This window comes from Ambystoma mexicanum, unplaced genomic scaffold (assembly GCF_040938575.1).
Source record: "Ambystoma mexicanum isolate Mex_15411 unplaced genomic scaffold, UKY_AmexF1_1 Mex_scaf34, whole genome shotgun sequence".
Classification (NCBI taxonomy): domain Eukaryota; kingdom Metazoa; phylum Chordata; class Amphibia; order Caudata; family Ambystomatidae; genus Ambystoma; species Ambystoma mexicanum.
Genome location: NW_027182449.1, coordinates 648139 through 662894, shown reverse-complemented (window position 1 = coordinate 662894; position 14756 = coordinate 648139). Strand labels below are relative to the sequence as shown.

The 14756-nt window shown below is 54.6% G+C and overlaps 4 non-coding genes and 1 pseudogene across 4 annotated transcripts; all 5 read right to left on the bottom strand.

The window, feature by feature from the left end:
- Positions 1-1423: 1423 nt before the first annotated feature.
- LOC138558525 (5S ribosomal RNA) lies at positions 1424-1542 on the bottom strand. The gene has a single exon (XR_011298671.1). It is a non-coding gene; the product is annotated as a 5S ribosomal RNA (ribosomal RNA).
- Positions 1543-4662: 3120 nt separating this feature from the next.
- Positions 4663-4781, bottom strand: LOC138558513 (5S ribosomal RNA). The gene has a single exon (XR_011298660.1). It is a non-coding gene; the product is annotated as a 5S ribosomal RNA (ribosomal RNA).
- A 3121-nt stretch (positions 4782-7902) lies between these two features.
- LOC138559033 (5S ribosomal RNA) lies at positions 7903-8011 on the bottom strand (annotated as a pseudogene).
- A 3121-nt stretch (positions 8012-11132) lies between these two features.
- Positions 11133-11251, bottom strand: LOC138558500 (5S ribosomal RNA). Its single transcript, XR_011298648.1, has one exon. It is a non-coding gene; the product is annotated as a 5S ribosomal RNA (ribosomal RNA).
- Positions 11252-14372: 3121 nt separating this feature from the next.
- LOC138558489 (5S ribosomal RNA) lies at positions 14373-14491 on the bottom strand. Its single transcript, XR_011298637.1, has one exon. It is a non-coding gene; the product is annotated as a 5S ribosomal RNA (ribosomal RNA).
- Between the last annotated feature and the right edge of the window lie 265 nt (positions 14492-14756).

Below are 14756 nucleotides of genomic sequence, written 5' to 3'. Positions count from 1 at the left end.
TGGCCTACAAGTCCAGGAAAGAAGCAGGCCCAGTAACAGCAGCTGAGGCCCCCAGACCAGCCCAGCCCAGGCAGGCATCAGCAGAAGGCTGACTCTCTACCCCACTGCTGCTCCAAGTTGGTTTGGCAAAAGTTTGCAAAGAAGATGCCTGTAAATTTAGCTCACGCCACACTAGCACTCACCCAGGCGTCGTTTCCTTACAAAAATAGAAAGCATCTCTAAAAAAGAAGAAATAAACACACACACAATTTTCCTGCTGGGGACTCCTCGACTCTTTGGAAGGCAGAGGGCGATGTTGGTTGAGGCCCTTACTTTCTCCGGCTGGTGGCCTACAAGTCCAGGAAAGAAGCAGGCCCAGTAACAGCAGCTGAGGCCCCCAGCCCAGCCACGCCTAGGCAGGCATCAGCAGAAGGCTGACTCTCTACCCCACTGCTGCCCCAAGTTGGTTTGGCAAAAGTTTGCAAAGAAGCTGCCCGTGAATTTACCTCAAGCCACACTAGCACTCATTCAGGCGTCAGTTCCTTGCAAAAATAGAAAGCACCTCTAAAAAAAGAAGAAATAAACACACACACAATTTTCCTGCTTCTATCCCCTCGACTCCTTGGAAGGCGGAGGGCAACCTTCGCCGCTGGTGGCCTTCACATGCAGGAAAGAAGCACACCCAGGAACAGCAGCTGAGGCTCCCAGCCCAGGCAGGCTTCAGCTGAAGGCCGACTTGGGAAGCACTGAGGCCAGACCCTGGGCTCCTGGGTCCCTCGGCTGAAGGCTCGAGGCCAGACCCCTTGGCTCCTGTGTCCCTTGGCTGAAGGCTCGACCAGTGCTCGACCAGGCTCGATCAGGCGAGATATTAGGTAGCATGGGGCCCAGCTGGGACTTCTAGGAAGCTTAGGGTGACGGCCGCTTCTGCCCCATCATCCAGAGGCCTGGCTATGGAGAGGCATGATGTGGCCTCCCTCCCTTCCTGCCTCTTGTAGGCACTTCTCCCCCGTGAGCACTTCCCGCTCCAGGTGTCCCCTTGTCTCCCAGGGTGCACTCTTCCTCTAGAGCCCACATATGCAGATGAGGCCCATCCACTTGCCTCCCCTAGCTGTAGGGGGCCTTGCGCGTCCACTGGAGAGAAAACGGGGAGACGCTGGAGGTGCTTTGCCAGGGACACGAGTGGCCCTTTCTGGCTGCATCCACCCACCCGAGGCGGCAAGCTGCTGCCCTGGCTTCAGTCTCCTGCTGCTGCTGCTGCTGCTCCAAGTTAGTTTGGCGACAACGTGTCCGCCTCTGACGGGGCTCTGCATTGGAGCGAGGGCTGCTGTCTGCCCCTGTGCCTTTTTCACGCGCCGTGTTTGTTAAAATTAAAAGCGGAATGGAGGAAAAATGTAGTTCAAGACGGAGAAGACGAACGCCGCCTATCGGGCACAGAGTAGCAAAATGCCTACAGCACCTGGTATTCCCAGGCGGTCTCCCATCCAAGTACTAACCAGGCCCGACCCTGCTTAGCTTCCGAGATCGGACGAGATCGGGCGCATTCAGGGTGGTATGGCCGTAGGCGAAGAGTGCGCCGATTCCGAGCCTCTTGTGCTGTGTCGGCTCCTCCGACGTCCACTGCCCTCTTGCAAGGCTGAACGCTGTCCTCTGCAGTGTGCTTCTGCCCTTCTTTTTGCCTCAAGCTCAGGAGCCACAGCTGCCAGCTTGGAAAAGCAACGAGCAGCTCCATGCACCCACTTTTGAAATACCCACTTGCCTACTCATGTTTGCAAAGAAAGTGTCTGGAAATTCAGGCCAAGCCACACTTGCACTCACTCACCCAAGCATCCGTTCCTTACAAAACTTTAAAAAAAAACTCGGAAAGAAAGATGGAAATAAACACACACACAATTTTCCTGCTGGGGGCTCCTCGACGCTTTGGAAGGCAGAGGGTGATGTTGGTTGAGGCCCTTACCATCTCGGGCTGGTGGCCTACAAGTCCAGGAAAGAAGCAGGCCCAGTAACAGCAGCTGAGGCCCCCAGCCCAGCCCAGGCAGGCATCAGCTTAAGGCTGACTCTCTACCCCACTGCTGCCCCAAGTTGGTTTGGCAAAAGTTTGCAAAGAAGCTGCCCGTGAATTTACCTCAAGCCACACTAGCACTCACCCAGGCGTCAGTTCCTTACAAAAATAGAAAGCACCTCTAAAAAAAGAAGAAATAAACACACACACAATTTTCCTGCTGCGGTCTCCTCGACTCTTTGGAAGGCAGAGGGCGATGTTGGTTGAGGCCTTACCTTCTCAGGCTGGCGGCCTACAAGTCCAGGAAAGAAGCAGGCCCAGTAACAGCAACTGAGGCCCCCAGCCCAGCCACGCCTAGGCAGGCATCAGCGGAAGGCTGACTCTCTACCCCAGTGCTGCCCCAAGTTGTTTTGGCAAAAGTTTGCAAAGAAGCTGCCCGTAAATTTACCTCAAGCCACACTAGCACTCACCCAGGCGTCGGTTCCTTACAAAAATAGAAAGCATCTCTAAAAAAGAAGAAATAAACACACACACAATTTTCCTGCTGGGGACTCCTCGACTCTTTGGAAGGCAGAGGGCGATGTTGGTTGAGGCCCTTACTTTCTCCGGCTGGTGGCCTACAAGTCCAGGAAAGAAGCAGGCCCAGTAACAGCAGCTGAGGCCCCCAGCCCAGCCACGCCTAGGCAGGCATCAGCAGAAGGCTGACTCTCTACCCCACTGCTGCCCCAAGTTGGTTTGGCAAAAGTTTGCAAAGAAGATGCCTGTAAATTTAACTCACGCCACACTAGCACTCACCCAGGCGTCAGTTCCTTACAAAAATAGAAAGCACCTCTAAAAAAAGAAGAAATAAACACACACACAATTTTCCTGCTGCGGTCTCCTCGACTCTTTGGAAGGCAGAGGGCGATGTTGGTTGAGGCCTTACCTTCTCAGGCTGGCGGCCTACAAGTCCAGGAAAGAAGCAGGCCCAGTAACAGCAACTGAGGCCCCCAGCCCAGCCACGCCTAGGCAGGCATCAGCGGAAGGCTGACTCTCTACCCCAGTGCTGCCCCAAGTTGGTTTGGCAAAAGTTTGCAAAGAAGCTGCCCGTAAATTTACCTCAAGCCACACTAGCACTCACCCAGGCGTCGGTTCCTTACAAAAATAGAAAGCATCTCTAAAAAAAGAAGAAATACACACACACAATTTTCCTGCTGGGGACACCTCGACTCTTTGGAAGGCAGAGGGCGATGTTGGTTGAGGCCCTTACCTTCTCGGGCTGGTGGCCTACAAGTCCAGGAAAGAAGCAGGCCCAGTAACAGCAGCTGAGGCCCCCAGACCAGCCCAGCCCAGGCAGGCATCAGCAGAAGGCTGACTCTCTACCCCACTGCTGCTCCAAGTTGGTTTGGCAAAAGTTTGCAAAGAAGATGCCTGTAAATTTAGCTCACGCCACACTAGCACTCACCCAGGCGTCGTTTCCTTACAAAAATAGAAAGCATCTCTAAAAAAGAAGAAATAAACACACACACAATTTTCCTGCTGGGGACTCCTCGACTCTTTGGAAGGCAGAGGGCGATGTTGGTTGAGGCCCTTACTTTCTCCGGCTGGTGGCCTACAAGTCCAGGAAAGAAGCAGGCCCAGTAACAGCAGCTGAGGCCCCCAGCCCAGCCACGCCTAGGCAGGCATCAGCAGAAGGCTGACTCTCTACCCCACTGCTGCCCCAAGTTGGTTTGGCAAAAGTTTGCAAAGAAGCTGCCCGTGAATTTACCTCAAGCCACACTAGCACTCATCCAGGCGTCAGTTCCTTGCAAAAATAGAAAGCACCTCTAAAAAAAGAAGAAATAAACACACACACAATTTTCCTGCTGCGGTCTCCTCGACTCCTTAGAAGGCGGAGGGCAACCTTCGCCGCTGGTGGCCTTCACATGCAGGAAAGAAGCACACCCAGGAACAGCAGCTGAGGCTCCCAGCCCAGGCAGGCTTCAGCTGAAGGCCGACTTGGGAAGCACTGAGGCCAGACCCTGGGCTCCTGGGTCCCTCGGCTGAAGGCTCGAGGCCAGACCCCTTGGCTCCTGTGTCCCTTGGCTGAAGGCTCGACCAGTGCTCGACCAGGCTCGATCAGGCGAGATATTAGGTAGCATGGGGCCCAGCTGGGACTTCTAGGAAGCTTAGGGTGACGGCCGCTTCTGCCCCATCATCCAGAGGCCTGGCTATGGAGAGGCATGATGTGGCCTCCCTCCCTTCCTGCCTCTTGTAGGCACTTCTCCCCCGTGAGCACTTCCCGCTCCAGGTGTCCCCTTGTCTCCCAGGGTGCACTCTTCCTCTAGAGCCCACATATGCAGATGAGGCCCATCCACTTGCCTCCCCTAGCTGTAGGGGGCCTTGCGCGTCCACTGGAGAGAAAACGGGGAGACGCTGGAGGTGCTTTGCCAGGGACACGAGTGGCCCTTTCTGGCTGCATCCACCCACCCGAGGCGGCAAGCTGCTGCCCTGGCTTCAGTCTCCTGCTGCTGCTGCTGCTGCTCCAAGTTAGTTTGGCGACAACGTGTCCGCCTCTGACGGGGCTCTGCATTGGAGCGAGGGCTGCTGTCTGCCCCTGTGCCTTTTTCACGCGCCGTGTTTGTTAAAATTAAAAGCGGAATGGAGGAAAAATGTAGTTCAAGACGGAGAAGACGAACGCCGCCTATCGGCACAGAGTAGCAAAATGCCTACAGCACCTGGTATTCCCAGGCGGTCTCCCATCCAAGTACTAACCAGGCCCGACCCTGCTTAGCTTCCGAGATCGGACGAGATCGGGCGCATTCAGGGTGGTATGGCCGTAGGCGAAGAGTGCGCCGATTCCGAGCCTCTTGTGCTGTGTCGGCTCCTCCGACGTCCACTGCCCTCTTGCAAGGCTGAACGCTGTCCTCTGCAGTGTGCTTCTGCCCTTCTTTTTGCCTCAAGCTCAGGAGCCACAGCTGCCAGCTTGGAAAAGCAACGAGCAGCTCCATGCACCCACTTTTGAAATACCCACTTGCCTACTCATGTTTGCAAAGAAAGTGTCTGGAAATTCAGGCCAAGCCACACTTGCACTCACTCACCCAAGCATCCGTTCCTTACAAAACTTTAAAAAAAAACTCGGAAAGAAAGATGGAAATAAACACACACACAATTTTCCTGCTGGGGGCTCCTCGACGCTTTGGAAGGCAGAGGGTGATGTTGGTTGAGGCCCTTACCATCTCGGGCTGGTGGCCTACAAGTCCAGGAAAGAAGCAGGCCCAGTAACAGCAGCTGAGGCCCCCAGCCCAGCCCAGGCAGGCATCAGCTTAAGGCTGACTCTCTACCCCACTGCTGCCCCAAGTTGGTTTGGCAAAAGTTTGCAAAGAAGCTGCCCGTGAATTTACCTCAAGCCACACTAGCACTCACCCAGGCGTCAGTTCCTTACAAAAATAGAAAGCACCTCTAAAAAAAGAAGAAATAAACACACACACAATTTTCCTGCTGCGGTCTCCTCGACTCTTTGGAAGGCAGAGGGCGATGTTGGTTGAGGCCTTACCTTCTCAGGCTGGCGGCCTACAAGTCCAGGAAAGAAGCAGGCCCAGTAACAGCAACTGAGGCCCCCAGCCCAGCCACGCCTAGGCAGGCATCAGCGGAAGGCTGACTCTCTACCCCAGTGCTGCCCCAAGTTGTTTTGGCAAAAGTTTGCAAAGAAGCTGCCCGTAAATTTACCTCAAGCCACACTAGCACTCACCCAGGCGTCGGTTCCTTACAAAAATAGAAAGCATCTCTAAAAAAGAAGAAATAAACACACACACAATTTTCCTGCTGGGGACTCCTCGACTCTTTGGAAGGCAGAGGGCGATGTTGGTTGAGGCCCTTACTTTCTCCGGCTGGTGGCCTACAAGTCCAGGAAAGAAGCAGGCCCAGTAACAGCAGCTGAGGCCCCCAGCCCAGCCACGCCTAGGCAGGCATCAGCAGAAGGCTGACTCTCTACCCCACTGCTGCCCCAAGTTGGTTTGGCAAAAGTTTGCAAAGAAGATGCCTGTAAATTTAACTCACGCCACACTAGCACTCACCCAGGCGTCAGTTCCTTACAAAAATAGAAAGCACCTCTAAAAAAAGAAGAAATAAACACACACACAATTTTCCTGCTGCGGTCTCCTCGACTCTTTGGAAGGCAGAGGGCGATGTTGGTTGAGGCCTTACCTTCTCAGGCTGGCGGCCTACAAGTCCAGGAAAGAAGCAGGCCCAGTAACAGCAACTGAGGCCCCCAGCCCAGCCACGCCTAGGCAGGCATCAGCGGAAGGCTGACTCTCTACCCCAGTGCTGCCCCAAGTTGGTTTGGCAAAAGTTTGCAAAGAAGCTGCCCGTAAATTTACCTCAAGCCACACTAGCACTCACCCAGGCGTCGGTTCCTTACAAAAATAGAAAGCATCTCTAAAAAAAGAAGAAATACACACACACAATTTTCCTGCTGGGGACACCTCGACTCTTTGGAAGGCAGAGGGCGATGTTGGTTGAGGCCCTTACCTTCTCGGGCTGGTGGCCTACAAGTCCAGGAAAGAAGCAGGCCCAGTAACAGCAGCTGAGGCCCCCAGACCAGCCCAGCCCAGGCAGGCATCAGCAGAAGGCTGACTCTCTACCCCACTGCTGCTCCAAGTTGGTTTGGCAAAAGTTTGCAAAGAAGATGCCTGTAAATTTAGCTCACGCCACACTAGCACTCACCCAGGCGTCGTTTCCTTACAAAAATAGAAAGCATCTCTAAAAAAGAAGAAATAAACACACACACAATTTTCCTGCTGGGGACTCCTCGACTCTTTGGAAGGCAGAGGGCGATGTTGGTTGAGGCCCTTACTTTCTCCGGCTGGTGGCCTACAAGTCCAGGAAAGAAGCAGGCCCAGTAACAGCAGCTGAGGCCCCCAGCCCAGCCACGCCTAGGCAGGCATCAGCAGAAGGCTGACTCTCTACCCCACTGCTGCCCCAAGTTGGTTTGGCAAAAGTTTGCAAAGAAGCTGCCCGTGAATTTACCTCAAGCCACACTAGCACTCATCCAGGCGTCAGTTCCTTGCAAAAATAGAAAGCACCTCTAAAAAAAGAAGAAATAAACACACACACAATTTTCCTGCTGCGGTCTCCTCGACTCCTTAGAAGGCGGAGGGCAACCTTCGCCGCTGGTGGCCTTCACATGCAGGAAAGAAGCACACCCAGGAACAGCAGCTGAGGCTCCCAGCCCAGGCAGGCTTCAGCTGAAGGCCGACTTGGGAAGCACTGAGGCCAGACCCTGGGCTCCTGGGTCCCTCGGCTGAAGGCTCGAGGCCAGACCCCTTGGCTCCTGTGTCCCTTGGCTGAAGGCTCGACCAGTGCTCGACCAGGCTCGATCAGGCGAGATATTAGGTAGCATGGGGCCCAGCTGGGACTTCTAGGAAGCTTAGGGTGACGGCCGCTTCTGCCCCATCATCCAGAGGCCTGGCTATGGAGAGGCATGATGTGGCCTCCCTCCCTTCCTGCCTCTTGTAGGCACTTCTCCCCCGTGAGCACTTCCCGCTCCAGGTGTCCCCTTGTCTCCCAGGGTGCACTCTTCCTCTAGAGCCCACATATGCAGATGAGGCCCATCCACTTGCCTCCCCTAGCTGTAGGGGGCCTTGCGCGTCCACTGGAGAGAAAACGGGGAGACGCTGGAGGTGCTTTGCCAGGGACACGAGTGGCCCTTTCTGGCTGCATCCACCCACCCGAGGCGGCAAGCTGCTGCCCTGGCTTCAGTCTCCTGCTGCTGCTGCTGCTGCTCCAAGTTAGTTTGGCGACAACGTGTCCGCCTCTGACGGGGCTCTGCATTGGAGCGAGGGCTGCTGTCTGCCCCTGTGCCTTTTTCACGCGCCGTGTTTGTTAAAATTAAAAGCGGAATGGAGGAAAAATGTAGTTCAAGACGGAGAAGACGAACGCCGCCTATCGGGCACAGAGTAGCAAAATGCCTACAGCACCTGGTATTCCCAGGCGGTCTCCCATCCAAGTACTAACCAGGCCCGACCCTGCTTAGCTTCCGAGATCGGGCGCATTCAGGGTGGTATGGCCGTAGGCGAAGAGTGCGCTGATTCCGAGCCTCTTGTGCTGTGTCGGCTCCTCCGACGTCCACTGCCCTCTTGCAAGGCTGAACGCTGTCCTCTGCAGTGTGCTTCTGCCCTTCTTTTTGCCTCAAGCTCAGGAGCCACAGCTGCCAGCTTGGAAAAGCAACGAGCAGCTCCATGCACCCACTTTTGAAATACCCACTTGCCTACTCATGTTTGCAAAGAAAGTGTCTGGAAATTCAGGCCAAGCCACACTTGCACTCACTCACCCAAGCATCCGTTCCTTACAAAACTTTAAAAAAAAACTCGGAAAGAAAGATGGAAATAAACACACACACAATTTTCCTGCTGGGGGCTCCTCGACGCTTTGGAAGGCAGAGGGTGATGTTGGTTGAGGCCCTTACCATCTCGGGCTGGTGGCCTACAAGTCCAGGAAAGAAGCAGGCCCAGTAACAGCAGCTGAGGCCCCCAGCCCAGCCCAGGCAGGCATCAGCTTAAGGCTGACTCTCTACCCCACTGCTGCCCCAAGTTGGTTTGGCAAAAGTTTGCAAAGAAGCTGCCCGTGAATTTACCTCAAGCCACACTAGCACTCACCCAGGCGTCAGTTCCTTACAAAAATAGAAAGCACCTCTAAAAAAAGAAGAAATAAACACACACACAATTTTCCTGCTGCGGTCTCCTCGACTCTTTGGAAGGCAGAGGGCGATGTTGGTTGAGGCCTTACCTTCTCAGGCTGGCGGCCTACAAGTCCAGGAAAGAAGCAGGCCCAGTAACAGCAACTGAGGCCCCCAGCCCAGCCACGCCTAGGCAGGCATCAGCGGAAGGCTGACTCTCTACCCCAGTGCTGCCCCAAGTTGTTTTGGCAAAAGTTTGCAAAGAAGCTGCCCGTAAATTTACCTCAAGCCACACTAGCACTCACCCAGGCGTCGGTTCCTTACAAAAATAGAAAGCATCTCTAAAAAAGAAGAAATAAACACACACACAATTTTCCTGCTGGGGACTCCTCGACTCTTTGGAAGGCAGAGGGCGATGTTGGTTGAGGCCCTTACTTTCTCCGGCTGGTGGCCTACAAGTCCAGGAAAGAAGCAGGCCCAGTAACAGCAGCTGAGGCCCCCAGCCCAGCCACGCCTAGGCAGGCATCAGCAGAAGGCTGACTCTCTACCCCACTGCTGCCCCAAGTTGGTTTGGCAAAAGTTTGCAAAGAAGATGCCTGTAAATTTAACTCACGCCACACTAGCACTCACCCAGGCGTCAGTTCCTTACAAAAATAGAAAGCACCTCTAAAAAAAGAAGAAATAAACACACACACAATTTTCCTGCTGCGGTCTCCTCGACTCTTTGGAAGGCAGAGGGCGATGTTGGTTGAGGCCTTACCTTCTCAGGCTGGCGGCCTACAAGTCCAGGAAAGAAGCAGGCCCAGTAACAGCAACTGAGGCCCCCAGCCCAGCCACGCCTAGGCAGGCATCAGCGGAAGGCTGACTCTCTACCCCAGTGCTGCCCCAAGTTGGTTTGGCAAAAGTTTGCAAAGAAGCTGCCCGTAAATTTACCTCAAGCCACACTAGCACTCACCCAGGCGTCGGTTCCTTACAAAAATAGAAAGCATCTCTAAAAAAAGAAGAAATACACACACACAATTTTCCTGCTGGGGACACCTCGACTCTTTGGAAGGCAGAGGGCGATGTTGGTTGAGGCCCTTACCTTCTCGGGCTGGTGGCCTACAAGTCCAGGAAAGAAGCAGGCCCAGTAACAGCAGCTGAGGCCCCCAGACCAGCCCAGCCCAGGCAGGCATCAGCAGAAGGCTGACTCTCTACCCCACTGCTGCTCCAAGTTGGTTTGGCAAAAGTTTGCAAAGAAGATGCCTGTAAATTTAGCTCACGCCACACTAGCACTCACCCAGGCGTCGTTTCCTTACAAAAATAGAAAGCATCTCTAAAAAAGAAGAAATAAACACACACACAATTTTCCTGCTGGGGACTCCTCGACTCTTTGGAAGGCAGAGGGCGATGTTGGTTGAGGCCCTTACTTTCTCCGGCTGGTGGCCTACAAGTCCAGGAAAGAAGCAGGCCCAGTAACAGCAGCTGAGGCCCCCAGCCCAGCCACGCCTAGGCAGGCATCAGCAGAAGGCTGACTCTCTACCCCACTGCTGCCCCAAGTTGGTTTGGCAAAAGTTTGCAAAGAAGCTGCCCGTGAATTTACCTCAAGCCACACTAGCACTCATCCAGGCGTCAGTTCCTTGCAAAAATAGAAAGCACCTCTAAAAAAAGAAGAAATAAACACACACACAATTTTCCTGCTGCGGTCTCCTCGACTCCTTAGAAGGCGGAGGGCAACCTTCGCCGCTGGTGGCCTTCACATGCAGGAAAGAAGCACACCCAGGAACAGCAGCTGAGGCTCCCAGCCCAGGCAGGCTTCAGCTGAAGGCCGACTTGGGAAGCACTGAGGCCAGACCCTGGGCTCCTGGGTCCCTCGGCTGAAGGCTCGAGGCCAGACCCCTTGGCTCCTGTGTCCCTTGGCTGAAGGCTCGACCAGTGCTCGACCAGGCTCGATCAGGCGAGATATTAGGTAGCATGGGGCCCAGCTGGGACTTCTAGGAAGCTTAGGGTGACGGCCGCTTCTGCCCCATCATCCAGAGGCCTGGCTATGGAGAGGCATGATGTGGCCTCCCTCCCTTCCTGCCTCTTGTAGGCACTTCTCCCCCGTGAGCACTTCCCGCTCCAGGTGTCCCCTTGTCTCCCAGGGTGCACTCTTCCTCTAGAGCCCACATATGCAGATGAGGCCCATCCACTTGCCTCCCCTAGCTGTAGGGGGCCTTGCGCGTCCACTGGAGAGAAAACGGGGAGACGCTGGAGGTGCTTTGCCAGGGACACGAGTGGCCCTTTCTGGCTGCATCCACCCACCCGAGGCGGCAAGCTGCTGCCCTGGCTTCAGTCTCCTGCTGCTGCTGCTGCTGCTCCAAGTTAGTTTGGCGACAACGTGTCCGCCTCTGACGGGGCTCTGCATTGGAGCGAGGGCTGCTGTCTGCCCCTGTGCCTTTTTCACGCGCCGTGTTTGTTAAAATTAAAAGCGGAATGGAGGAAAAATGTAGTTCAAGACGGAGAAGACGAACGCCGCCTATCGGGCACAGAGTAGCAAAATGCCTACAGCACCTGGTATTCCCAGGCGGTCTCCCATCCAAGTACTAACCAGGCCCGACCCTGCTTAGCTTCCGAGATCGGACGAGATCGGGCGCATTCAGGGTGGTATGGCCGTAGGCGAAGAGTGCGCCGATTCCGAGCCTCTTGTGCTGTGTCGGCTCCTCCGACGTCCACTGCCCTCTTGCAAGGCTGAACGCTGTCCTCTGCAGTGTGCTTCTGCCCTTCTTTTTGCCTCAAGCTCAGGAGCCACAGCTGCCAGCTTGGAAAAGCAACGAGCAGCTCCATGCACCCACTTTTGAAATACCCACTTGCCTACTCATGTTTGCAAAGAAAGTGTCTGTAAATTCAGGCCAAGCCACACTTGCACTCACTCACCCAAGCATCCGTTCCTTACAAAACTTTAAAAAAAAACTCGGAAAGAAAGATGGAAATAAACACACACACAATTTTCCTGCTGGGGGCTCCTCGACGCTTTGGAAGGCAGAGGGTGATGTTGGTTGAGGCCCTTACCATCTCGGGCTGGTGGCCTCCAAGTCCAGGAAAGAAGCAGGCCCAGTAACAGCAGCTGAGGCCCCCAGCCCAGCCCAGGCAGGCATCAGCTTAAGGCTGACTCTCTACCCCACTGCTGCCCCAAGTTGGTTTGGCAAAAGTTTGCAAAGAAGCTGCCCGTGAATTTACCTCAAGCCACACTAGCACTCACCCAGGCGTCAGTTCCTTACAAAAATAGAAAGCACCTCTAAAAAAAGAAGAAATAAACACACACACAATTTTCCTGCTGCGGTCTCCTCGACTCTTTGGAAGGCAGAGGGCGATGTTGGTTGAGGCCTTACCTTCTCAGGCTGGCGGCCTACAAGTCCAGGAAAGAAGCAGGCCCAGTAACAGCAACTGAGGCCCCCAGCCCAGCCACGCCTAGGCAGGCATCAGCGGAAGGCTGACTCTCTACCCCAGTGCTGCCCCAAGTTGTTTTGGCAAAAGTTTGCAAAGAAGCTGCCCGTAAATTTACCTCAAGCCACACTAGCACTCACCCAGGCGTCGGTTCCTTACAAAAATAGAAAGCATCTCTAAAAAAGAAGAAATAAACACACACACAATTTTCCTGCTGGGGACTCCTCGACTCTTTGGAAGGCAGAGGGCGATGTTGGTTGAGGCCCTTACTTTCTCCGGCTGGTGGCCTACAAGTCCAGGAAAGAAGCAGGCCCAGTAACAGCAGCTGAGGCCCCCAGCCCAGCCACGCCTAGGCAGGCATCAGCAGAAGGCTGACTCTCTACCCCACTGCTGCCCCAAGTTGGTTTGGCAAAAGTTTGCAAAGAAGATGCCTGTAAATTTAACTCACGCCACACTAGCACTCACCCAGGCGTCAGTTCCTTACAAAAATAGAAAGCACCTCTAAAAAAAGAAGAAATAAACACACACACAATTTTCCTGCTGCGGTCTCCTCGACTCTTTGGAAGGCAGAGGGCGATGTTGGTTGAGGCCTTACCTTCTCAGGCTGGCGGCCTACAAGTCCAGGAAAGAAGCAGGCCCAGTAACAGCAACTGAGGCCCCCAGCCCAGCCACGCCTAGGCAGGCATCAGCGGAAGGCTGACTCTCTACCCCAGTGCTGCCCCAAGTTGGTTTGGCAAAAGTTTGCAAAGAAGCTGCCCGTAAATTTACCTCAAGCCACACTAGCACTCACCCAGGCGTCGGTTCCTTACAAAAATAGAAAGCATCTCTAAAAAAAGAAGAAATACACACACACAATTTTCCTGCTGGGAACACCTCGACTCTTTGGAAGGCAGAGGGCGATGTTGGTTGAGGCCCTTACCTTCTCGGGCTGGTGGCCTACAAGTCCAGGAAAGAAGCAGGCCCAGTAACAGCAGCTGAGGCCCCCAGACCAGCCCAGCCCAGGCAGGCATCAGCAGAAGGCTGACTCTCTACCCCACTGCTGCTCCAAGTTGGTTTGGCAAAAGTTTGCAAAGAAGATGCCTGTAAATTTAGCTCACGCCACACTAGCACTCACCCAGGCGTCGTTTCCTTACAAAAATAGAAAGCATCTCTAAAAAAGAAGAAATAAACACACACACAATTTTCCTGCTGGGGACTCCTCGACTCTTTGGAAGGCAGAGGGCGATGTTGGTTGAGGCCCTTACTTTCTCCGGCTGGTGGCCTACAAGTCCAGGAAAGAAGCAGGCCCAGTAACAGCAGCTGAGGCCCCCAGCCCAGCCACGCCTAGGCAGGCATCAGCAGAAGGCTGACTCTCTACCCCACTGCTGCCCCAAGTTGGTTTGGCAAAAGTTTGCAAAGAAGCTGCCCGTGAATTTACCTCAAGCCACACTAGCACTCATCCAGGCGTCAGTTCCTTGCAAAAATAGAAAGCACCTCTAAAAAAAGAAGAAATAAACACACACACAATTTTCCTGCTGCGGTCTCCTCGACTCCTTAGAAGGCGGAGGGCAACCTTCGCCGCTGGTGGCCTTCACATGCAGGAAAGAAGCACACCCAGGAACAGCAGCTGAGGCTCCCAGCCCAGGCAGGCTTCAGCTGAAGGCCGACTTGGGAAGCACTGAGGCCAGACCCTGGGCTCCTGGGTCCCTCGGCTGAAGGCTCGAGGCCAGACCCCTTGGCTCCTGTGTCCCTTGGCTGAAGGCTCGACCAGTGCTCGACCAGGCTCGATCAGGCGAGATATTAGGTAGCATGGGGCCCAGCTAGGACTTCTAGGAAGCTTAGGGTGACGGCCGCTTCTGCCCCATCATCCAGAGGCCTGGCTATGGAGAGGCATGATGTGGCCTCCCTCCCTTCCTGCCTCTTGTAGGCACTTCTCCCCCGTGAGCACTTCCCGCTCCAGGTGTCCCCTTGTCTCCCAGGGTGCACTCTTCCTCTAGAGCCCACATATGCAGATGAGGCCCATCCACTTGCCTCCCCTAGCTGTAGGGGGCCTTGCGCGTCCACTGGAGAGAAAACGGGGAGACGCTGGAGGTGCTTTGCCAGGGACACGAGTGGCCCTTTCTGGCTGCATCCACCCACCCGAGGCGGCAAGCTGCTGCCCTGGCTTCAGTCTCCTGCTGCTGCTGCTGCTGCTCCAAGTTAGTTTGGCGACAACGTGTCCGCCTCTGACGGGGCTCTGCATTGGAGCGAGGGCTGCTGTCTGCCCCTGTGCCTTTTTCACGCGCCGTGTTTGTTAAAATTAAAAGCGGAATGGAGGAAAAATGTAGTTCAAGACGGAGAAGACGAACGCCGCCTATCGGGCACAGAGTAGCAAAATGCCTACAGCACCTGGTATTCCCAGGCGGTCTCCCATCCAAGTACTAACCAGGCCCGACCCTGCTTAGCTTCCGAGATCGGACGAGATCGGGCGCATTCAGGGTGGTATGGCCGTAGGCGAAGAGTGCGCCGATTCCGAGCCTCTTGTGCTGTGTCGGCTCCTCCGACGTCCACTGCCCTCTTGCAAGGCTGAACGCTGTCCTCTGCAGTGTGCTTCTGCCCTTCTTTTTGCCTCAAGCTCAGGAGCCACAGCTGCCAGCTTGGAAAAGCAACGAGCAGCTCCATGCACCCACTTTTGAAATACCCACTTGCCTACTCATGTTTGCAAAGAAAGTGTCTGTAAATTCAGGCCAAGCCACACTTGCACTCACTCACCCAAGCATC